Here is a 25022-nt window from a genome sequence, read left to right as displayed (position 1 = left end):
GTGCGGGTCACGTCAGACGCGCTTACGCGCTGAGGGACTCTGGTCCAATAGAATCGCGTATGCGTGCTGACGCGCTTACGCGCTAAGGGCCTTTCCTCGGATTTCACGCTGACGTGCAGGATTTTCACGTGCCAAATCACTCCGTATCAAGCTGGCCACCCGAAAACACACGGAACACCACGCTCCTGCCCAGAAGGCCGAGTTACTGCCCCCCAGTGCCCCGAGCAGCCTCCCACGTGCTATCTGCTGCTGCCTGCCTGCCTGCCTGCCTGCTGCCACCGTGCCCTGCCATTTGGTGCCTGCACATCAGCCATCTGCAGGGGTCCAGTTGCTGTGTCCCCCCCTGCTGGAACTGAAGACTCCCAACTGGGATTACATCGCTCCACAGCCCAGCCCCAGGACCCAGTTGCCCACCCACACCTGCCTCTGGGGTTGCCATGTCGGGCACTTCCACATCTGGCACCAGTGGCAACCCCAGGCCAGAGGGGCAGAGGGGCACCAGCTTCACTGCCACCGAAGTTGGTGTCCTGGTGGAGCATGTCCTGGGGCAGTATGATGCCCTCTTTGGATCGTCCCGCGCCAGCAAGGAAGGACGGGAGAGGATCTGGGCCGACTGTGTGGTTGCCATCAACGCGGAGGGGGTGGCAACCCGCAACGTCCAGAAGATCAAGAAGCGCTGGGAGGACTTGAGGTCCAGGACCCTTGTGAAGGCCCGGCGCCTCGTGGAGGGGGGCCGGGGCCGCATGAGTTCCATCCAGAAGAGGGTCCTGGAACGCGTACGCCCAGCGCTCCACGCCCAGGTCCTTGAGAGGGAGGCCCGTCTGGAGTTGAGCGGTATGTGTCCAAGCATTACTGTGTGAGACAGGGCATGTTGCGGTGTGCTGGTTCTATGATACTTGCCTGTATGTGTGCCATGGGCCATGTATGCATGTATGTGTGCAGGGACATCATGGTAATGCATGTGCGACCAGTGATGTGTGACCCACATGGTTGTTGCATGTGTTGAAATGCGGCATGGGGAGCCCTATGCAGATTTTGGACATGAGAGCATGCCAGTTTCTGTACCTGGACATGGATGGGGGTGAAGGATGGGTGCTGATGCCAGGTACATATATGGTAGCCATGTCTGTGTGCCTGACCTGCGTGTCTGTGACTTGTGCATGCCATGGATGCATGACACATGTGTGTGACAATGCACAGATTCAGTGGCGCACCCAACTTACCCTTGTTTCGCCTGTGTTCGGTGTGTTTGGGGCCAGATGGATGTGACTGAGGTGAAGTGTGTGCATGTGATATGCATGAGCCATGATGCATGTGAGTTACATATCATTGAATGTTTCTAGAGTCCATTGGACATGCATGGAAATGTCCATGGCATGCCCCATGCCTGTTACTGTGTGTGTTTTGCCTGGACTGACCCATGTGTTGTGGAGGGACATGATGGAAGTGTACTTTGACAGTGGTGCTCATCTGCTATTGCTTCCTGTCTAGGGGACCATTGTACAGTAGCCTGATGCTTGTGTCCTTTGTCTCCCTCTACGCAGCGGCTAGTGAAGAAGAGGGCGGAGACGGCGCTGTGGAGCAAGGCGGCGGGGATGCCCCCACGGCTGCAGCGGAAGGGGTGGGTGAGCCCCCACAGGGGCCTGCTACGGCGGGAGACGGTGAGGAGCCATCCAGGTTGGTGGTTTGCACAGAGGAGGAGGAGGCCGACACTGGTGCACACATGGGGCCTGGTGGGAGCATCCCTGCTGGTGCAAGTGGTGCAGTCCAGGGCCAGGGGCAGGAGGCAGCACAGGTCACCGTGGAGGGGCCTGTGCATGTCACTGTCCCTGACCCTGTGAGTGCACCACCATGCACCAGCAGGGATGCCCCGTCCCAGGCCCGTCCGCAGGTAGAGGGGATGTCCATGTCACCTGACTCCCCTCCACCTGCGGACGTGGTAACCCCTGGCCGCGTGGAGAAGGTCCTGATTGGGGTCGGGATGCGCACGGCTGTGATTCGTGATGACGTGCGTGCTTCCCGGGAGGAGCACGCACGTCATCACGAAGTGCACCGTGCCGACGTGGCCCAATTGGGATCGGCCATGTTCGGGGGTTTCCTGCATGTGTTGGCCAATCTGACGGCCCTCTCCTCCTCTGTGCAGGCTATCCACCGGTCGTTCTCCTTGCCGTCTTCCGGCCCAGATGCCACCAGGGCCCCCTGTGGACCTGCCCCGACCAATGCAGCCAGCTCGGTGGGGATCCCATCCCTGCCACAGTTGGGAGTCGGAGGTCCAGCAGGGGTGGACAACACAGCAAGTGGACCCCAGCAGATGGAAGATGTGACGGCATCATCGGGCAGGGCACGTGCACGACGGCGTCGGTGGTTTCCATCAGCCTGGATGCCGTCGTGCTGGCAGAGGCAGTGGCGTCGAAGGCAGCAGCGGGCTCGACGTGGGAGGCATCATGGCTCGGGGCCATCAAGATCAGAGGGGCAGGCATCGGCCGGAGGGCAGGGCAACCCTGGGATGGTGGTGTGTTCTGTGTGGGAGGAGTTTGGCCAGCGGATAGGTGCGGAGCGGCAGCGGGCGGAAGAGGAGCGGCTCGCCATGGTCAGGGCGGAGTTCTCCATGCGTCGGGCATTGAGGCGGGCTGAGTGCCTCGAGGAAGCTCGCAGGGAGTTTGAGGTGGACATGGGGTTTGTTTATTTATTTTTTTTGTTTGTTTATTTATTTATATAGCGCTCTTGACCCGGGGGTATATATGCGCTTTGAACATCAGGTTACAGGTAAAAGACAATAGTACAGTATTGATAGGGCATAGATAATAGTATTCAAACAGTATACATAAAATTGGACATTCGGAGTGCATACATATGTGGTAGGACAGTTATTTGTTGGTTAACCAGGAAATGACCTTGGTTCTGAAGGGTTGGAAAGTAGGTGTGGATTTAATATCCAGTGGGATGGAATTCCAGAGTTGTGATGCCAAGGTTGGGAAGCTGGATCCTCCAGCTCTTTTGAGGGAGTATTTGGGAACTGTTAGTTGTAATGAGTTGGACGATCTGGTGGTTCTAGTGTTCTGTCTTAGTGTAAATTTGTTCGAGAGGTAGGGTGGGGCAAGATGATTGAGGGCTTTGTAAGTAAGGCATATGGTTTTCAAATCAATTTTCTGTTGGATGGACAACCATTTGCAGGCAGTTCTGGTGGCGGAGATGTGTTCCCTTCTAGGAATATTGAGGGCGGCACGGAGTGCGTTATTTTGTAAAACTTGCAATTTATTGATTACTGTTTTGTTGGCACCTACATAGAGGCTATTACAGTAATCCAGTTTAGATTGAATGAGTGCTCTGGCTAGGATGAGACAGTTGCTAGGGGAGATCAGTGGTCTGCAGGCCCTGATAAGTTTACCGGTGTAGGCAGTGGCTGAGGCGGTCATGTTGATTTGTTTAGCTAGGTTGATGTTCGTGTCTAGGTAGAAACCGAGGGTTTTTACGCTCTTGGCAATGGGTATGGTATTACCGTCAATAGTGAAGCTAGTGTAGCCGGGACAGAGTTTACTGATAGTGTTCGGTGAGCCGACAAGAAGCAATTCAGTCTTGTCATCATTCAGGCATAGGCCATGTGTGGCCATCCATGCCTGAATGATGGAAAAGACTTCATTGATCCATTTGGCGTCCTTGTTGTAGTTGCCTGATAAGGTGAGGAGTATCTGGGTGTCATCTGCGTAGTTAGTATAGGTGACACCCAGATTGTCCAGCTTGTCGAATAAGGGCTTAGTGAAAATATTGTAAAGGGTAGGTGAGACACAGGATCCTTGTGGGACACCGCAGGTGATGGGGATGGGGTCAGCCGCTGCTAGGGGGGATAAGACCCGCATGGTTCTGTTGTCCAGGAAAGATTGGATCCATGTGACTGCAGAGTGGGAGAAGTGTGCTGCCAGAGATAAATGGTTGCACAGGATTTTATGGTCGACCAGGTCAAAGGCAGCGGAGAGGTCAAGGAGTAGAAGGATGGCAGCCTTGTTTTTGTCTTTGAGTTCGTCTATCTGGCATTTGAGATCAACAAGGGCCGTTTCTGTCCCGTGTTGAGGTCGAAAGCCAGATTGGCGAGTTCCTAGTAGGTGATTGGCCTCAAGGTAGTCCTGGATTTGTAAATAAGCCACTCTATCCAAGATTTTTAGTAGGAATGGGACGGTGGTAATGGGTCTGTAATTCGTGGGGATGTCAGGGTTGAGAGTAGTTTTTTTTAGTAGCGGTAGGACCCAGGACTGTTTCAGATTGCTGGGGACCATGTTGTTGGCGAAGGACAGGTTTATTAATTTGGTGATAAATGGGGAGAGATCCCTAGCTGCATCTTTTCTGATCTGTGCGGGGCAGCTGTCCCCCTTGCAATTCGATGGTTTAAGGGATGCTATAATTTTCTGAACCTCCAATATGGATACCTTTTTGAAGGTGAAGCCTGAATTAGTGGCAGTAGGTGGACGGGGCGTGGGGAAGGAGGTGGGATCGAGAGTGAGTTGTTGTCGTTTGTTGTTGATTTTAGTTTGGAGCCCTGAGATTTTGTTAGCTAGGGCATTCTGGATCCCTGTGCACCAGGGTTTATCCTTAGTGCAAGAGTCAGTGGGGGTAATGGGGTTTTCTAATTCCTTTAGTATGTTAAAGAGCTCCTTAGTACTGGAGCTTGCCTGGGAGATCCTAGTGTTGAGAGATTCTTTCTTGGCCCGTATAATCTCATTTTTGTAGAGGGTGGAGATGTTGGTGAGATTGGTTCTGTTATTTATAGAAGGCACTCATTTCCAGAGTGCTTCAAGTTTGTTTTTTTGTTGACGCAGGGTTTTGAGCTCCGGGGTGAACCATGTGTTCAGGTGCGCTTTGGGTATTCCTTTGCGCAGTTTCAGTGGGGCAATGATGTCAATGGCTTTGGCCATGGACTCATTGTAGGCGTTGACCAGTTGGTTCAAGTCCGTTGTGGCGGGTAGTGCGTTTAAAGTAGGGATCACCAGAGGTATTAGGGCTTCCGCTGTGATATTGCTCTTTTTCCTAGTAGGGCAGGCAGGTGCCATGATAGGCCTTTTATGTGCTGAGTTGCTGGTAAGAATGTCAAACTGGAGGAGGTGGTGGTCAGTCCAGATAAGTTGTGTGGGATCTTTCGTAGTAATGTTGCAGTTAAGGGTAGTTATCCAGTCAAGGATTCTGCCTTTCGAGTGGGTAGGTTTGGAGCAAAGTTGTTGGAGGCCATGCTCCTCTAATGCCATGGCCAGGGCAGTGGCTGGGGTGTCTAGGGGGTCGTTAAACCCAAGGTTAAAGTCTCCGAGTATAATCAATTGTGCTGATGGTTTGGAACTTTCAGCAACTAGTGAAGTGATGTCTTCCTCAAATGAGCCAGGAGGGCCCGGGGGTCGGTAAATTAAGTGCAGCGTAATAGTACTTTTAGGGGAAGTTTGAAATTTGACTGTAATGTGTTCACAGGATTTGAGTGGGGGAGCAGAGGATAGTCTGATGTCAAGCGTGGACTTAAAGATGAAAGCTACGCCGCCACCTCGAGCGTTCGGTCTATCTGCTCTAAGGATGGTGTAGTTATCAGGTATGGCTAGGGTAAGAGATGGACCTGCAGCATCGTGCAGCCATGTTTCGGTTACCGCAAGGAAGTCCAGGTTGTTTGTTAGAATAATGTCAGCGACTTCTGAGGCATGGGCGATTAATGATCTGACATTTAGGAGAGCTCCTTTGAGACTGGGATGGATAGTGTTGATGGGTGTTACAGTGTGAGGGTTGATCTTATTGAGTGATTTGGTAGGGCCTTTGCTAGGTCTGTGGTGGGTTCTGGCGCCAAGTCTAGAATTCCGATCGGAGGGGATGAGGGTAGTGTTACGGGAGTTGGTTGGGTTAGCTAATGTAGAGGTGTTGTAGTCAATGGTAGGGCAAGATGCTCTCGTGTTGATGGGGTTCTGCTTATAGACAGCTAGGTGTGTGTTAGCTGCGACATGCGGAACGTGTGCATGTCTATGGGTGGGAAGGGCGGACTTGGTATCCGGGGGGAAGGCTGGTGTGGTGGGCAGGAATGGTGTAGGGCAGGTGATCGGGTGGTGTCTTGGGCAGGCGGGTCTGACTAAACCATTATTATAGGCTAGGTAACTGTTGCCAGTGCAGGGTATGTTACTTTGCATGACACAGAAAGGGAACATGATCGCAGTCAGGCAGAGTAGCATGCTGGGGCTAAGGTAATATACAGGGGAGTGGCGTGAAGGGGGCATAGGCGTTATAGGTAGGGCACAACACAATGCGAATGAGGTCAGGGCGACCATAGGGCACAGCACAATGCAAGTGGGGTCTAGGCGACCATAGGGCACAACACAGTGCAAGTGGGGTCTAGGCGACCATGGGGCACAACACAATGCAGGTGGGGTCTAGGCGACCAAGGGGCACGACACAATGCAAGTGGGGTCAGGGCGACCATAGGGCACAACACAATGCAAGTGGGGTCAGGGCGACCATAGGGCACAACACAATGCAAGTAAGGTCTAAGCGACCATAGGGCACAACACAATGCAAGTGGGGTCTAGGCGACCATGGGGCACAACACAATGCAGGTGGGGTCTAGGCGACCAAGGGGCACATCACAATGCAAGTGGGGTCTGGGCGACCATAGGGCACAACACAATGCAAGTGGGGTCTAGGCGACCATAGGGCACAACACAATGCAAGTGGGGTCTGGGCGACCATAGGGCACAACACAATGCAAGTGGGGTCTGGGCGACCATAGGGCACAACACAATGCAAGTGGGGTCTAGGCGACCATAGGGCACAACACAATGCAAGTGGGGTCTGGGCGACCATAGGGCACAACACAATGCAAGTGGGGTCTGGGCGACCATAGGGCACAACACAATGCAAGTGGGTCTGGGCGACCATAGGGCACAACACAATGCAAGTGGGGTCTAGGCGACCATAGGGCACAACACAATGCAAGTGGGGTCTGGGCGACCATAGGGCACAACACAATGCAAGTGGGGTCTGGGCGACCATAGGGCACAACACAATGCAAGAGGGGTCTAGGCGACCATAGGGCACAACACAGTTGCGGTGGTACGTTAGCGACCATAGGGCACGGCCAAATGGCAGTCATGAGGCATGGAGCACTAAGGGCTAAGGATGCCTGTACTATTAAAGAGGTGGCAGCAGTAATGCATAGAGGCGGCGGCGTTGGAAGCATGAGCATATGTAGCAAACAGTTAAAGAAACCGAGTTCAAATGTTTATGGGTGCGGAGTAGCAGAGGGCATACCAGAAAGCACAATAGTATAGACTGAGGGTATTCCCACTACTCACAGAAGAATAAAGGTCCGCGGCCCCTGGCTCCTGATGCTCCAAACAGGCTCTCAACAGGCCTTAGAGTGGCCTTGGAGCTGGCCGCCGGCGTGATCCGCCTGCCGGCGGTTACCGCTGATGAAAATGAGGCTCAGCCTCGGTTTCAGCCCGCGCTGCGCCCGGCATGGGCGAGTCAGGCGCCGTGTGGGGACAGGGTCAGGCAGGCCCTGTCCTGTTCCCCGCTGTCGCGTGGTTCCTCTGCTGGGCTGGGGGTGCTGGGGGGGCTCCTGCCCTCGCCCCACGATGAGGAAGAGTGGAGTGAGGGGGTAACAGGCTCTCAACAGGCCTTAGAGTGGCCTTGGAGCTGGCCGCCGGCGTGATCCGCCTGCCGGCGGTTACCGCTGATGAAAATGAGGCTCAGCCTCGGTTTCAGCCCGCGCTGCACCCGGCATGGGCGAGTCAGGCGCCGTGTGGGGACAGGGTCAGGCAGGCCCTGTCCTGTTCCCCGCTGTCGCGTGGTTACTCTGCTGGGCTGGGGGTGCTGGGGGGGCTCCTGCCCTCGCCCCACGATGAGGAAGAGTGGAGTGAGGGGGTAACAGGCTCTCAACAGGCCTTAGAGTGGCCTTGGAGCTGGCCGCCGGCGTGATCCGCCTGCCGGCGGTTACCGCTGATGAAAATGAGGCTCAGCCTCGGTTTCAGCCCGCGCTGCGCCCGGCATGGGCGAGTCAGGCGCCGTGTGGGGACAGGGTCAGGCAGGCCCTGTCCTGTTCCCCGCTGTCGCGTGGTTCCTCTGCTGGGGGTGCTAGGGGGGCTCCTGCCCTCGCCCCACGATGAGGAAGAGTTGTCCCTGTGAGACCTCGGGGCCAGGACAGAGTCCCGCCTCCAGGACATCGACATGGAGTTCGATGATGCCCTGGCCAGCAACATCACCAAGTGAGCCGCAGGACTTGCCCGCTGCCTTTGTATATAGTTATTTAGTTATTTAGTGCTAGGTTTCCTTTATTTATTTTTATTATTTTGGACCGCTCGGACAATGGCCACTTTTTTGTACATATATTTTTCATTAGTTAGTGGTAGGTTTCATTTTTGGTGTTGGGCTCATGGACCCTGGAACATTCCTGTATAAAGTTTGTTTTTTTGGGAGATACATTTTTTTAATTTCTTATTGTTTTCACCATGACTTAATGGTTTTTCATTAATTTCCTATTACATGATATTGCTTTGGACAAATTCATTTTAATTTTTTTTTCCTTTGTTTTTTTGTTTATCACTTTTGTTCTCGGACATGGACCATTTATTTACTTAGCCACATCGTTGTATGTTTGAAATTTCAGTTATTTTTGGTATTTAATACATTTTTTATATTTTCTTACACTTGTGTTATTTTCTCATTGGTTTGTTACATGTCATGATATGGGTTTTGACATTCACTTGCACCCATTGTGTATGTGTGTGTGACGGACATGTGTTCTTTTGCATACTTGGCATTGGGGTTGTGTCATGTGATTGCATTCACTATGTGGGTGGATGCAATCCTTGCCTGGGTGTTTGTGCTGGGTATGCTGGCCATTACTGCCATGATTGTGTATCTTCAGGACCTGGGGCCAGGGGGACATGAGTGGGGGCCTGGTGGAGGGTGCCCCTGGATGGTGGGGGGTGGGGGTGGTGGGAGACATGGTTGGGGGCCTGGTGGAGGGTGCCCCTGCACTGCTGGGGGGTGGGGGTGGTGGGTGACATGAGTGGGGGCCTGGTGGAGGGTGCCCCTGGTGGCGGGGGGGTGGGGGTGGTGGGAGACATGAGTGGGGGCCTGGTGGAGGGTGCCCCTGGATGGTGGGGGGTGGGGGTGGTGGGAGACATGGTTGGGGGCCTGGTGGAGGGTGCCCCTGCACTGCTGGGGGGTGGGGGTGGTGGGAGACATGAGTGGGGGCCTGGTGGAGGGTGCCCCTGGTGACTGGGGGGGTGGGGGTGGTGGGTGACATGAGTGGGGGCCTGGTGGAGGGTGCCCCTGGATGGTGGGGGGTGGGGGTGGTGGGAGACATGGTTGGGGGCCTGGTGGAGGGTGCCCCTGCACTGCTGGGGGGTGGGGGTGGTGGGAGACATGAGTGGGGGCCTGGTGGAGGGTGCCCCTGGTGACTGGGGGGGTGGGGGTGGTGGGTGACATGAGTGGGGGCCTGGTGGAGGGTGCCCCTGGATGGTGGGGGGTGGGGGTGGTGGGAGACATGGTTGGGGGCCTGGTGGAGGGTGCCCCTGCACTGCTGGGGGGTGGGGGTGGTGGGTGACATGAGTGGGGGCCTGGTGGAGGGTGCCCCTGGTGACCGGGGGGGTGGGGGTGGTGGGAGACATGAGTGGGGGCCTGGTGGAGGGTGCCCCTGGTGACTGGGGGGGTGGGGGTGGTGGGTGACATGAGTGGGGGCCTGGTGGAGGGTGCCCCTGGATGGTGGGGGGTGGGGGTGGTGGGAGACATGGTTGGGGGCCTGGTGGAGGGTGCCCCTGCACTGCTGGGGGGTGGGGGTGGTGGGTGACATGAGTGAGGGCCTGGTGGAGGGTGCCCCTGGTGACTGGGGGGGTGGGGGTGGTGGGAGACATGAGTGGGGGCCTGGTGGAGGGTGCCCCTGGTGACTGGGGGGGTGGGGGTGGTGGGTGACATGAGTGGGGGCCTGGTGGAGGGTGCCCCTGGATGGTGGGGGGTGGGGGTGGTGGGAGACATGGTTGGGGGCCTGGTGGAGCCTGCCCCTGCACTGCTGGGGGGTGGGGGTGGTGGGAGACATGAGTGTGGGCCTGGTGGAGGGTGCCCCTGGATGGTGGGGGGTGGGGGTGGTGGGAGACATGGTTGGGGGCCTGGTGGAGGGTGCCCCTGGTGACTGGGGGGGTGGGGGTGGTGGGAGGCATGAGTTTGGGCCTGGTGGAGCCTGCCCCTGCACTGCTGGGGGGTGGGGGCAGTGGGAGACATGAGTGTGGGCCTGGTGGAGGGTGCCCCTGGTGACTGGGGGGGTGGGGGTGGTGGGTGACATGAGTGGGGGCCTGGTGGAGGGTGCCCCTGGATGGTGGGGGGTGGGGGTGGTGGGAGACATGGTTGGGGGCCTGGTGGAGGGTGCCCCTGGTGACTGGGGGGGTGGGGGTGGTGGGAGGCATGTGTGGGCCTGGTGGAGCCTGCCCCTGCACTGCTGGGGGGTGGGGGTGGTGGGTGACATGAGTGGGGGCCTGGTGGAGGGTGCCCCTGGTGACTGGGGGGGTGGGGGTGGTGGGAGACATGAGCAGGTGTGCAGGGTAGTCCCCTGTTTTGTGGGCTGCCTGCAGGGGCCGTCGAGGGTGACAGGACCCACCCAGACTAATCGCGTGTGTAACTTCGCACGCACCCCTGTAATACACGTACCAAGCCAAATCGCGTGTGATAATTCCCGCGCACCCCTGAAATACACGCGCCCAGGCTATTTGCGTGTGGAAATTCCCGCGCACCCCTGAAATACACGTACCCTGCTGTAATCGCGTGTGGGACTTCCCGCGCACCCCTGTAATACACGCGCCCAGCCTATTCGCGTGTGGAAATTCCCGCGCACCCCTGAAATACACGCGCCCAGGCTATTCGCGTGTGGAACTTCCCGCGCACCCCTGAAATACACGCGCCCAGCCTATTCGCATGTGGAACTTCCCGCGCACCCCTGAAATACACGCGCCCAGGCTATTCGCGTGTGGAACTTCCCGCGCACCCCTGAAATACACGCGCCCAGCCTATTCGCGTGTGGAACTTCCCGCGCACCCCTGAAATACACGCGCCCAGGCTATTCGCGTGTGGAAATTCCCGTGCACCCCTGAAATACACGTACCCTGCTGTAATCGCGTGTGGAAATTCCCGCGCACCCCTGAAATACACGCGCCCAGGCTATTCGCGTGTGGAACTTCCCGCGCACCCCTGAAATACACGCGCCCAGCCTATTCGCGTGTGGAACTTCCCGCGCACCCCTGAAATACACGCGCGCCCAGGCTATTCGCGTGTGGAACTTCCCGCGCACCCCTGAAATACACGTACCCTGCTGTAATCGCGTGTGGGACTTCCCGCGCACCCCTGTAATACACGCGCCCAGCCTATTCGCGTGTGGAACTTCCCGCGCACCCCTGAAATACACGCGCCCGGCCTATTTGCGTGTGGACCTTCCCGCGCACCCCTGAAATCCACGTACCCGGCCAAATCGCGTGTGAGACTTCCCGCGCACACGTATTTTTTGTCAGCGTGTCCGTGTTTGTGGGTACCCCTTTGCACGTCATTTGTCCCGGAGGGCCACAGTATAGGACATTCATCATGGCAGTATATGGGTGCTATTTGTTGGCGCACCTTTTGGCGCACATTTCTTACAGCCGCTGAGACGCTACCGCCTGCTTTCTTGTGGCGGTCGTGTTTGTGCCTGTGCGCTGGTTTGAGCGTGCCCTTTTTTGACCTATTCTATTCCATGAATACGTGTTGTAGGCGAGCGTGTGGGCGTTCTGCGCACTTTTACCCTGTGCTTCCCCCGTGACGCCCACATTTTGGCAAGTTGTTCCCCATTCCGAGTGTTACGCCCCGTGTTCCGCCTACTTTTGTTGCGTGCGCCGCGCTATGTGCGATTTTCGCTGTGGACTGTGCGATTTTCGCTGTGACCTGGCGCATGCCGTTAGATGGCCTGTGCGCCAACGTGCGCCGCGCACTTTCTTATCGCACGTCCGATGGTTTTCTCGCGCACGGCCTTCCATGAATCGATGTGCGCTGCTTTTCGTGCGATTTTCGCAATTGCACTGCGATTTTCGCTATTCCACTGCGAATCGCACGTTTTTGGCCACTTGCGCCGCGCTAATTATTCCATGAATCGGCCTGTTAATGATTTTGCAAGAAATTCATTAAAGGGTTTCCATTTGAGCTCATGTTTACACAGTAAAAATACAGTAGAGGCATTACAAGTTTCTAGTCTATGAGTATTGCATATCACATTCCACCATATGTTCTGATGAAGTTTGTCTAAGTTTTTCCAATTAGATGTAATTGTTCTTTTGGCTAACATAATAAGTAAATCAAACAAAAACGTACTATATTTACATATAATATCAGGAACAATAGTACTACCAGCAAAAAGAATCTGGGGGCAGAAGTCTAATGAAATATTAAACATGTTTCTGATGCCTTTCCAAACATATGTCCAGAAAACTGAAACAAATTTGTAATCTAGGATCATGTGTTAAAAGGATACTGGGGAGTGAAGACAGCTCCAACATTTGTCATTTAGTAAGCAGCCATATTTAAAAAGATGTACAGGAGTGATGAAGATTCTGTGATGAAAAAAGAACATTGTTTGCAATATACTTGCCGAAGGTGTGAATTTGGATATATGATTCCAGGCGTTGGGCCATTCAAGTTGGTCAGTTGAAGGTGTATAATCTTGTTGCCGGACCGAAAGGCAGTCTTGCAAAATAGTGGAAAGTAGATCCTGACAAAGAGTTTTGTAATATGAGGCAGCAGAAGATGTCAATTTGTAGAACGATTGTAGTCTTTCCACATTTGGATATGTAATTGCATTAATAAGAGAGTCATACTTTTACAATAGCATTGACAATGGATAAAAAATGTTGTAAAAATGAGCAAGGAACATTGAATCTGTCTGTAAGTACATTAAAATCAATAGGTGTACCTTGAATAATCAATTGATTAAGATATTTAATATTTCGAGAGAGCCATGGCCTCCAAAAAAGGATAATAATTGTAGTGGCATGGAAAGTTGAAAAGATACAGGTTTGGTGGATTTTAAAGAGATGAAAGCAGAAGGAGCAAACAACTGTTGCTACATGAGCTAAGAAAGCGAGGGAACGGTCAACAATGACTCCCAAGTTACTTGCAGGAGTTTACCATTAGAGGGGATAAGGAAACATAGAACTGTGGCATATTGGGACAGAATTGTAGCGATGGGATACAATAATACATGCAGATTTTGGCAACCATGATGCATAAATAAAAATGAAGATTCCTCAAATAATGGTGGCGCAGAATTAGACAGTTTATAAATGCGTTTACCATTTTTTTCCAAATATCCAGATATCCGCACCCTTGTCATCTATTGTCCAGAAAGTCTTGCCACGGTTAACGATTGTTAACAGTTAACAGATAATTAACGATTATTGTGATTTTAGTGTAATTTTGTAAACTTTCTTCAAAACTAAACAAATAAATAAATAATAATAATAATAATAAGTTAACAATAAGCCCAGTTAGTGTGATTTGTGCCGGGTTGATTCTTCTCACTCAGGACCTAACTGTCAGGCTCCATATTTCCCATTTAGTTATTCTAGAATCTATTATTCCCAGTTATATGCCTACTAACTGCATAGTAGAATAAAACACTACTCTACTATGCAAAGTTAGTAGGCAATTCCAGTTTCAGTGATGTCCAGTTAACACAGCAGTCTCAGGCTCCATTATGCACAGTTAGTACGGTAAGGTCCGATACTAATATTCCCAGTTAGCACACTAGTACCAAATCCCATGTCGAACATTTAGCAAAGGAAAGGAGCATTCAATTACGCCCAGTTAGCACAGCATAAGAGATTCCATTATGTACAGTTACCACAGCAGTGCCAAGTGTCCCTAAGTCCTGTTTCCGCAGCCTGGCCAAATGCCATTGTGCTTGGTGGACACAGTAGTGCAAGTTTCATTATGCCATTAAGCACAGAATGTCCATATTTTGCAATAAGGACTACATAGCAATGAGAATCAGTGGAATGCGAACTGACAATCAATACAGACGGACGAACCGAGCCTGTTTGCAGGAAGGCTGGTCACCAACATTAACATTTTGATGGTGAGTGTACAGCCTTGTAATGAAATCAAAATTACAACCTTTTGGCCTTTAATTGCTAATTACAAATATTTTGGAGTTCGTTTCATACACTAAAGCCTTCCACTGTTGCATACATTTGGTATTCCTGAAAACAGTCCTGCCACATTCCCAAACTCCATCCAACTCACTTGGCAGTATCCCTGACATTCTCCACTCCTGTTTTGTAATTTTTAACAACCTTCAAATCAACTTACTAAACTAACACAAAGCAGACATTGGAATGATATACAGTGTGTAGATGGTGTTATTCATATTACATAGATTATTAGATTATTATTAGATTACATAGAGCATTTTTCATCAACAAAGTAGAAGCGGAGGAGAGAGAAAGGATGCATCCGGTGTTTTTTCTTTTTTTCCGAGAGTTTTTTTTGGTAGGTTTTCAAACATAGGCAGGGATTCTCTGGTTTCATATATGGCAATGACAGAACACGTAGTTGCCCCATGTCATGCTTGATGCCTTCTGTCATTCTTTGCTTGTCACATTCCTTGCTGGGACCCAGATGTGCAATGGACATTTAAACTCGCAGTATGTAATGTGCACAAAACTAAAATCGACATATGGAGAGGACATCCGTCAACTGTAATAAACAAAGCACATACGCTCGTGTATAGTGGGAGTGAGGAGGCCCCAATTCAGTCAATTCGGGAAGAGAGACGTCCCAAATCAAGAAAACAGATCATTGTTTCTTTGGAGAATAAGTGATGCGAGTGAATTTTATTTTCAGAAATCAATCTCAATGTTTGCCTGACTTGTGATCTGATGTTCTCCTTTCAATTGTACAATGATTTGTAATGTCAATGAACTAAATTAACCGAAAAGGCATCTTTTATCACACATTCTGATATGCCCCCCTTTAATGCCCATCAGCAGTTTTACTTCCATTCACACTGCATGTCTAATTCATCAAAGCTGGTGAATAAGAAACGAACCTGAGTCTTGTGCACAATGCATCAACCTCCAACTCCTTTGAGAAGCTGACAATTCTGGATGAAGCTGCTGGCAGAAGAGAAGATCACTTTAATTGAATCGAAAATCAGTGGCCATATTGCAGAAACGTTGCAGAACAGCAAGTGCAATTGTGTCAAGTATGGGCACTAAGGAAAACATTGTCCTAATGCAAAACAAAAACAAAAAAGAGTGTTTTTGCAAATGTGTCTGTGTTTTATTTTTTGAAAAGTGTCATAATTTAGGTACAGAAAATAGTGATATACCTTTGGTGACTGAGGTATAGCCTGTTGCCATGGGCAGAGGCCAGATTTTCATCACTGATATCACTGATAACACTGCATATCTGTGCCATTTGTTTTTGTTCACTGACATGTCTATGCTAGTTTTTATTTTTACTGACAATGAGAATTTTTAAAACTGAAAAGGTGCTTTATAATTGTAGTTAGCATTCAATTACACGTGTGTGAACCAGGGGGAACCCATGACTGCACTTCACCCATCTCGATGCTGCACTGTCCATATCCCCACAACAAAAAAACTACACACACAAGTTCTATTTGCGTGTCATTGCAATATACCACACACAACACACAATACAATTTACCCCACCAATATTGTCACCGAATTATATTTTGACGAGTTTGTGTACAAAATCTTCCAAGTAAAACTTACATAACATTCAGCATTTCCATTGTATCGGCGTAAAACAAACGCATAATTGAACGCTAATATTTAATTAAAATTCCGTGTATCTTTTCTTTTTGGTTTTATTTAGGTCTCTGATTGAAGCGTCAGCGTTAGCATCCCATACTCCGCAGCAGTAACGTGTACAGCAAACTGAAGAGTAATTTGCACATTCTTTTGTTTGAGTTATCATTGTTTGACGTCCGTGTTTATCAATAGTTGTAACAGGGGCCCAAATTGATGGTTGAAATGATAAACTGTAATAAGATTGGTTACTGAGACACATTTGTGTTATCTTTTTTTTAAAGAGTTACATCTTGAGTTTGTGCAATTGTCATGGATTCCAGATACCAAATGATGTTTTTTTTTTAACCGTCAGCTACAGATATACGTCAGTGGTTGGATGCCAGTGACACTTGTTTGGGATGATCTACACAGGCTCATATGCCCGTACACCATACCAGCGATACGGAGAAACTTTAGATCTTTTGTGGTGTCCTAGCGGAAGTTCATGCAAAGTCTTCACAGGAATATCGTCAGACTCACGATAAACATAACGAAGAAAACAATTACCTATTTGCTTGCATATGTAAGTCTCCGGATGTTGTCAGAACGTTTATTGTGAAATAAAAGTACTTTACAAATTGTACAATTTAGTATTTCCTTTAAAAGTATGGTTTCATATTCAAAATTGGGACATGCTGTGTTGTGAGATGATGTGTGTTGATATTCCGAGTTCTGCGTCCAGTAACGTTATCAAGTAGGTGATGATTGGGTGCGTTTTACTACGCTGTATAGTAATGTTCTGGAGATAGGTGGAGCAAATCACTAGGTTTGGTGATGTTAGACTCATGGGTGAGGCATATGCATTGGTGCCGCCAGGGCAGTTTCCCATGGGCGATGTGGGAACGGATACGATTATCACAAGATGGCCACACCCTGCTGCCTGATTTCGCATGTGTAAAAAAAAGTATGGTAAGGTGCATAGGAAATGTTTGTACAATCAATCAATGTATGCTTGGGAAAATAATATTTATGAGTGCACTATTATTTTAAAAGATCAATTTTTTGGTGAATTTGCTGCAGATTATTTTCTAAGGTTTGTTTCTGTATTATTTTTAATGTCTGTATGGTGTGTTTAACAACATTTGTTTTGGAAAGCACACATAAAGTAATGGGCAATTATTTGTTTATATAGAAAAGTGTGGTGTTTTCCATTATGAGGGCCAGTCTTAGAATGAGCAGGCAGTTACAAAAGGAATGCCACTGAGTTGTCGGTTGAGGGGGTGCACACTGTAAGCCTACTTAGCAGACTCCTGGTAAGAGGTTGTATACAGCTGACTATGCTGGCATTTTCAAACACGACGAAGGAGGATTTGATTTCTGTGCTATAACGGAAGTTGTTTCAATGCATAAATACACACATGCTGCCAATCACTGTATCAGTAACTAGTCTGCCAAATATTGGTTTCAGTCCGATATCCTTCACGCTACATTTAATGGTCGTCTTCCTATCCTGCTGTCCAGTTAGTGCACTTTTGAGTCTTGCTTGCATTTCCAAACTCCCTCCCACTACTTGATGTCCAAGTGCATAGCTCTACAGAGAAAAGATAAGGTGAGTCTAATTACCCTTCTTTCCTTTACCCCAATGTTTCAAAGTGACTAATAGATATCAATTAGACAACTACCGAAATTATGTTATTGTTATAAAACCTCATGAACCCGACACAAACAATAGTTACACAAATCATTTTAATTTAATTATCACATATAGTGTATAGATAAAAAGGCACAATTGCCCATACATCATATTTCATAATTCAACAATTCAACAATTCCACATTCATAAAAACTTTTTTGAGAAAACAAAACAAAAAATGAAACAAAAATAGTGAAAAAGACACAGGGAGTAAGCAACACAAAATGTAAGTATTATTTGAGAACACTTTGTTTGCAACAGAATCCCATAATCAATATAAATGGGTATTTCAGATGACTGTCGACACGTTTCGGCCATATTTAGTTTCAGACACTATCTCTAGTGTCTTAACTTCTTTCTTTAAATCAGCCCTCTTCAGGACAATATTTCTTCACAACAAGTCTACACAGACTTGATACCCCAAGGGTTGATCAGCAAGACCAATCCTACAACAAAATATACAAAAATACATGTGATATGTGAAAACAGGTCTAATAGAATTCATGGGTTCATGATCATTCGAAAACACATGTGCACATTGTTTTCTACAACACACACATTCAGGCTATTACATAATAAAAACATTGTCAAACCATACACAGCTATAGAGGTCACTTTGAAAAATTAATGTCACATATGGGCAAAGGAAGCAAGCTGTTCATCACTCCAGCTAATCCAAGTCAACTAGGCTCTATAGTAGCACTCACTCGAAACAATTTTCAAAAGGAGAAGGACACTAAAAAAGCTCTGTTGCATCTTTATTCCTCCATTTCATGTGGAGTCCTTACTTGCGTCCACAAAAGTCATGTTGTAGCTTGTGAACTACTTAAGGCAGTTGAATCGCCTAAAAAGGGCAGAGGAGGGAATGGAAGGGAAACAAACAAAATGATGGGAAAGGCAGGGAAAACAGGGGACCCATACATAAGGGCATTATTCCATGGCACAACCCATTATTTGTTGCATGCTTATTAAAGCAGCATACAGGTGTAGTTCTGAAGTAAATTCAACCATAAGTGATAGAAAACCGACACGTAAAACTTCCTCACCACCAATTACTAATGGTTTAGGCATCAATTCTGACCACATTCAAAAAACGTTTTACAACACATGGCCCCTTACCGAGGACACAGATGTACGTACACTTACTGTATCTATTTTGTAAGATGTACACAGGATTCAAGCATTATTCAGTATAAGTCTCAAAAAATTGAGGGCACGGCTAGATTGTTCCGCTTCTTCACCCATATTATTAACACGTGTAGAAAGGTGAGGCGTACGTATCCGTAGTTCCCTATGCAGACAAACAGGAGGATAGATGTGGGTTAATAACTATGTCGGTGTTTGGCAAACATAGTTATATTTATTACAAAAACCACACACCTTGACCCACAAAACAGATTGGGGACATACATCATCTCAGGGCATGCAGTTATAGCGTCATGCTTACCCTATTTGTGGTATTCTCGAATTCTAGAGATAAGACGGTGGGCGCACAATCAGTAGTTGATTGCAGTAATGTACAATGCTGGTCTCGTACTCACGCCAAAAAAACGTTCCCTCGCAATCTCTTTACAAAGTAAACGGAATGTAAAGGAGACAAAAAAGAAGAAAGAATCTTCAATACAGTAGGTAGAATCTGAGCTACATGTGCAGCTCTCACACATTACTGTAGACGCTTCATAAAATATTCCACAAGCTGACCGCCGAAACTAGAGACTTACCAGTGAAAGCCGGACACTCCTTCTACACGGGCCACGCTCCTGTGTGAACAAAGACGCCCTCAGTACGTTTCGATTTTATAAGTGGAGGTCCCGGTCACGTGATTATAGCCTGCTCTACGGCGTAACTGTAAAAGGGGATCACGTAGAGATTGTTGTGCGTCTAGGAACCGGAGAACCTCGGAGATTGGCAATTGAATACCAAAAACTACCGTTTGTCTTTGCGCAGCAGGGACTATGAAACGCAAAATGAGAAACAGGGAACCAATTTCTAATTTTTACCCTTCAAAACTGTGTGTTGCCGACTCAAGTGTCATGTGTAAGGGATGCAGCACTTCACATGAGAGCACCCGAACCGAGACAACCACTTCAAGATAAGCAAATTTGTTACTAGGCCATTGCAACTGGACTTTCTAAAACACCATACAAAAGCAATGCTCACAGCCGCAAAACAAAGCTATGTATGGGAGAAAACACAGACGCCAAGCCTAAATTCCTTGTTGTTAAAAGAGGGTCGACATAAGCCCGTGAGGAAGGTGTACACTGACACCTCCACATTAGTTGCTCATACACATATGACAAACACGAAAAGAGGGTGGACACAAAATTTCTGATTACTATGGAGACAAATATTTAAAGGAGAGTGTTCCACTCCACCGATAGGTTTAGGTCTTGTTGTGTTGTTTTCAAGGAATAAATCCATCGTTGTTCACATAATACTAATTTTGCCTCTCTGTTGCCACGTCTTGGAGTGTTAGGAATTTTTTCAATGATGAACCAGAATAGGTTGGTATATTTATGTTTTTTCTGTTCGAAATGGGCAACTAATGGTTTGTTGGCCACTTTGTTTTTGAGACAGGATCTGTGTTCACAGATACATTGCCTCACTGGCCTCATCATTTTGCCCACATAAAGTACAGAGCATGGGCATTTTATTCCGTAGATAACCCAATCTGTAGCACAAGTTGTAAAAGTACGTAACTCCACCAGTTTCCCATTGAGATCAATGGAAGAGATGTTTTTTGTCAACTCACATACGGAACAGCGTCCGCATTTGTGGTGACCTGTTACTCGTGGCAAATTCCAGAGTGTCGGTTGAGGTGCTGTGTCCTGTTTTTCTGGGTAGGAATGAACCAAAAGGTCCCTATAGATCTTTTGCCTTTTAAAGGCAAATCTCGGGACAGTGGGGTTAAAATCTGCAGTTTTTAGAAAATGCAAGTGCTTTTTCACTATTCTTCTTACGTCATTCCTTATCAGGCTGTATGTCGTGTCACAGGTGATTTTGTTGTCTTTTATGGTCTTCTCTGGAAAAAGACATCTTTCCGGATTGGTGTGTTGGGCCTGCTTAAAGGCTTGGTGAATTATTCTATTCGAATAGCCATGAGATTTTAGCCGAAGTTTCAGATCTTTACTGTCATTTATGAAGTCACTCATAGATAAACAATTCCTTCTAATCCTTAAAAATTGTGCCACTGGCAGATTGTCCCGAAGACTAAGAGGGTGGAAACTATTGTATTTTAACAGAGTGTTTTTATCCGTCGGTTTCCGAAAAAGGGTGGTCAGAAGGTGTCCTGTAGGGGCCTTTTTAATCAAAATATCTAGTAAGGGGATTTTCCAATGGTCCAAGGCCATGGTAAATTGAATACACTTATTTTGATCGTCCAGCCATTTAAGGAATTGGGTTAGAGTGGTCATGTCTCCCTTCCATATCATAAAAACATTGTCAATGTAAGCGGACCCATTTGGTCACATTACTTTTGAATGGATTGTTTATATGGAAAATGGAAGCTGCCTCAAAAGAATCCATGAATAAATTGACCAAATCGGGGGCGAAGGTCGCGCCCATACTAGTGAGGTGAATAACCACTGAACAGGTTATCATGCCGTGTTCTTTCGAGAGAGGGGCGCCTGCTACATTTTTTGTATTTTTGGAAGGAACTTGGGGTTCATCACCCTATGTTACCTGGGGGCAACCAGACGTGGACTCCCTGCTAACTGTGCTCAGAGAGGCACAGCTTCACCTCACTGATGAGGCCCAACAAGGCTGAAACACGTCTATGGGGTTTCTGTTGGTACTCTTGTTCAGAAAGGAATTGCCATAGCATTTCTTTGCTGGACTGCCCATGTGTGCGGGACAAAGACTGATATGCAAATGGATATTTCCCATCTGTGAAAAGTACAGTGAGCAAAAAGCAGATGGCTGAGAACCACTGAACAGGTTATCATGCCGTGTTCTTTCGAGAGAGGGGCACCTGCTACCTTTTTTGTATGCCCAGTAGTGTGCTTTTAAATGCTCCTGTAGCAGAGGTGTTACCATGTGTGGGGTTTTAGGTAAACTAAAGCATGTGTGCGCGCTATATTTTTAAGAAGACTGTCCCTTATTTCTGAGAACACCTCATGGAGGCCACAGTAGTGAGACGTTCATAAAATGGTTATTTTCTTAAATCCTATCAGTTTAAATTGAGGTTCTTAGGGTTTTCAATATACATGCATGATAGTACATATTCTAGAAGACAGAGAGATCTAAGTTAAGTGCTACGAGACGAGTGACTAGGCAACTTGACGGGGACCCTGTCCTCCTCCTCAGACACACGTGTGGTTTGGTGCTACATCCCGAGTCTCCCCACAGCGTTTTACTCCTATGCCACAGGCGTCCCTTGGTGTCTGAAGGTTCAGCATAGGCACCAGAGTTTTGAAGTGCTTCAAGCGCACGTTTGTCTGAGAGTGTGTGTGTGTGTGTATTGTGCGTGTGTATGTGTGTGTGTGGCCAATGCCGGTCTTTGCATCAGGCCATGTATTTTTGAAATGTCAAAATTAACTTGCAGGTTTAAAATCACTTCTTTTAAACCTGCATGTTCATTTTGCTTCCCATTTGCACCTCGTTCACACTCCCATTCACACCTGCTGGTGGTGGCACCCCCTGGAGGCTGGCACATCAGGCAGCACCTGCATGGCCTGATGCAACGTTACTATCAATGTTTTCACTTATTTCATCATGAGGAAAATGTTCTTCCAGCCATTCTAAAAGTAGTAGAAATTTCTGTGTAAAAAGAAATATATATATTATTTTTACTGTACCTAATACAGAACGTTTATAAATATATAAAATCAGTGAAAAAGACTTTGTTAAAGGGACATCATAGTTAAGTTGCGCTACTAAAAACCTATGAAATTCAGTGAAAAAACATTGTTAAAGTTACGTTATGGTTAAGTTGAGCTACTAAATACCTATGAAATTCAGTGAAAAAAATGTTGTTAAAGGGACGTTATGGTTCGAAGTAAAACCGAAAAACACCAGAAATTAGCAAGTTATGGTAGGCTAAGCAGCCATAACTCGCGCCACCACCGTACACTGCTAATAATAACACCCATGACATCAAAGATGACATCACAAATATGATTGATGACATCACTGACATATAAAGGCCAGGTGAGTTTATTCACTGACAGCCCAAAACTTAAAATTCAAAAGGTATTACATTTGTAGATGTTACTGTTCTCACATGTTCTTACAGTATATGTTTCACAGTATGCAAAAGTCTGATACAGAAGCATTCACTTCTCTATGGTGTATGCTGCAGCCAATGCCTATGTTTCTGTATAAGAAGGTTCCTGTTCTAGAAACAACACTGCAATGGAATGTTCTTTGGAGCAGTACATTGCATAATCAATTATGTAGTTCATCACACATCTACAGATGACCATGACACTTTTTTGCCAACATTATATTCACAACCCCTTGTAGGGACTTCCTATGAAAACTAAATGTACATGTGATGTCATCAGTGATGTCATCACTCATATTTGTGATGTCATCTTTGACATCCTGGGTGTTATTCTTAGTAGTGCACAGTGGTGGTGTGAGTTATGGTTGCTTAGCTTACCATAACTTGGGAATTTCTGGGTTTTTTCGGTTTTACTTTGAACCATAACGTCTCTTTATCAATGTTTTTTTAACAGAATTTCATAGGATTTTAGTAGCGCAACTTAACCATACCGCCCCTTTAACAACGTTTTTTTCACTGAATATATACTTTAACCTTCTTATATCTTCTTAAAGGACTTTCCATAGAATTTGATTTGACCTCATAGTGGATATAGATAGGGCAATAAGCAGGCCTCAAACGCACAATTCAATTGTGCGCATGATAATCAACTCTAATGTTATTCTCATGTTTTGGTGCTGTTGTTTCTTCCTTCATTACTTTAGTTTCCCATCAATAAACATCAAGGAAATTCCTTTGAGAGTAAACACAGATATGGTAGCCACTAAGAGGCTACCTGGTGTACAACGGCAAGAAGATAGAAATCTGCAAGCACAATTAAGACAATCTAATACACACGAAGATATGGCAGATCGATCGGAATCCAAAAAGTCTACAAGAAAAAGAGTGGGGTTGATAGCGAAGCCAACTGGGCAAACCAAAATAAAAAGGAATTGAACAATGGACAACAGTGAATAAAAGTGTCCATCAACAATCTTTGCAGTCTAGGTTAAGGGAGAATAAAGTAAACTTGAGAGTCCCCAAGAGCCCAGGACAGTCTGCATCTACAACCCAACCCAGAAGGCAAGAATTACGAAAGAAGGGAAGCAGGTGATTTGACCGCTAGAGGGAGGGGTTGAGGTTGGAAAGAATTCTATATCATGATGATGGACTAATTTTAAATAGGTCCAATGCGGATCAGCTATTACACCATGTGAATAGGTTAAGACTTGTGTCATCAGAATATAGGTACATCATTGAATTTCCAGATCAAAATAGAATGGATAGAGTAATTATATACACGGTCTCAGCCTTGATCAAACAACTATTGATGTAAGAATCCCACCATTTGAGTCCAATGGGCTTTGATCCATCAGAGATAGTCCCAAGGGTATGGGGAGGGGACAGCCAAGACAGACAGCGGACAACAAGCCCTAGACCTCTCTGATGTGGTAGAGGGCTCAACGAGGAACTAATTGAAAACCCGGAAAGAGGGTTTGGACCATTACGAACAAGAGAGCCCACAAACAAAACAACTATGGACATTTTGTGTCTGAGATTAAAAAAAGAGGGGCATGACATAAATTGGAAGTGGTTGCCGGGTCTGCTGGCAGACAAAATCAATAACCCATAATTCCAAGAGGCAGGAGGGGAGGACTGGACGCTGGCATGTTAGAATAGCAGGGGATTTAATCCATCTGTTTGAAAAAGACAAACTGAAGATTGATGCATTTGGAGTACTTTGTTTACAGGGAACATGGGTGAGAGAGACTCCAATCTTAGATGGCTACTCCGTTTACTTAAATCCAGCAACCTAGGGTTCTAGGGGAAGACTAATGTCAGGGCTCTTGCAGGCCATCAAAACGACCTCCATTTGACAATTCTACACACCTATTATCCGAGCCTGTATATACAGATGGTGTCTTTAGAGATACCGAAAGAGGAGATGAACACTCAACAGGTGTCAATCATCATCAATTAATATTGGAACCGTACAATTCAGGCTAACAAGGACATCCCGGGCCAGATCACGGACCTAGTGGATGAGCAAAGGACTAGTTGGAACAACCCCTGATTTATCATATTGGGTAATTTAAACTGTACCTGTCTGCATCAATTAAATCAAGAAATCAAAGAGGATTTACTAGCATTATCCAAGGTGGAGAGACGAGGTTTACTTTGGAGGAACACCATGCTCACTAGAAACATTAACATCTTGAACAGAATTACCCAGGGCGATAATCCCGATAACATTACGTTGAAGGTGGCAAAGAGTGGCAACATTTTGGATTATACATGTGTTTCAGGCTAATATGACTAGGGACGTAAAAACCATGTAAGT

Source organism: Ambystoma mexicanum, chromosome 9, assembly GCF_040938575.1.
Source record: "Ambystoma mexicanum isolate Mex_15411 chromosome 9, UKY_AmexF1_1, whole genome shotgun sequence".
Taxonomy (NCBI): Eukaryota; Metazoa; Chordata; class Amphibia; order Caudata; family Ambystomatidae; genus Ambystoma; species Ambystoma mexicanum.
Note: the sequence above shows the minus strand (reverse complement) of the source record.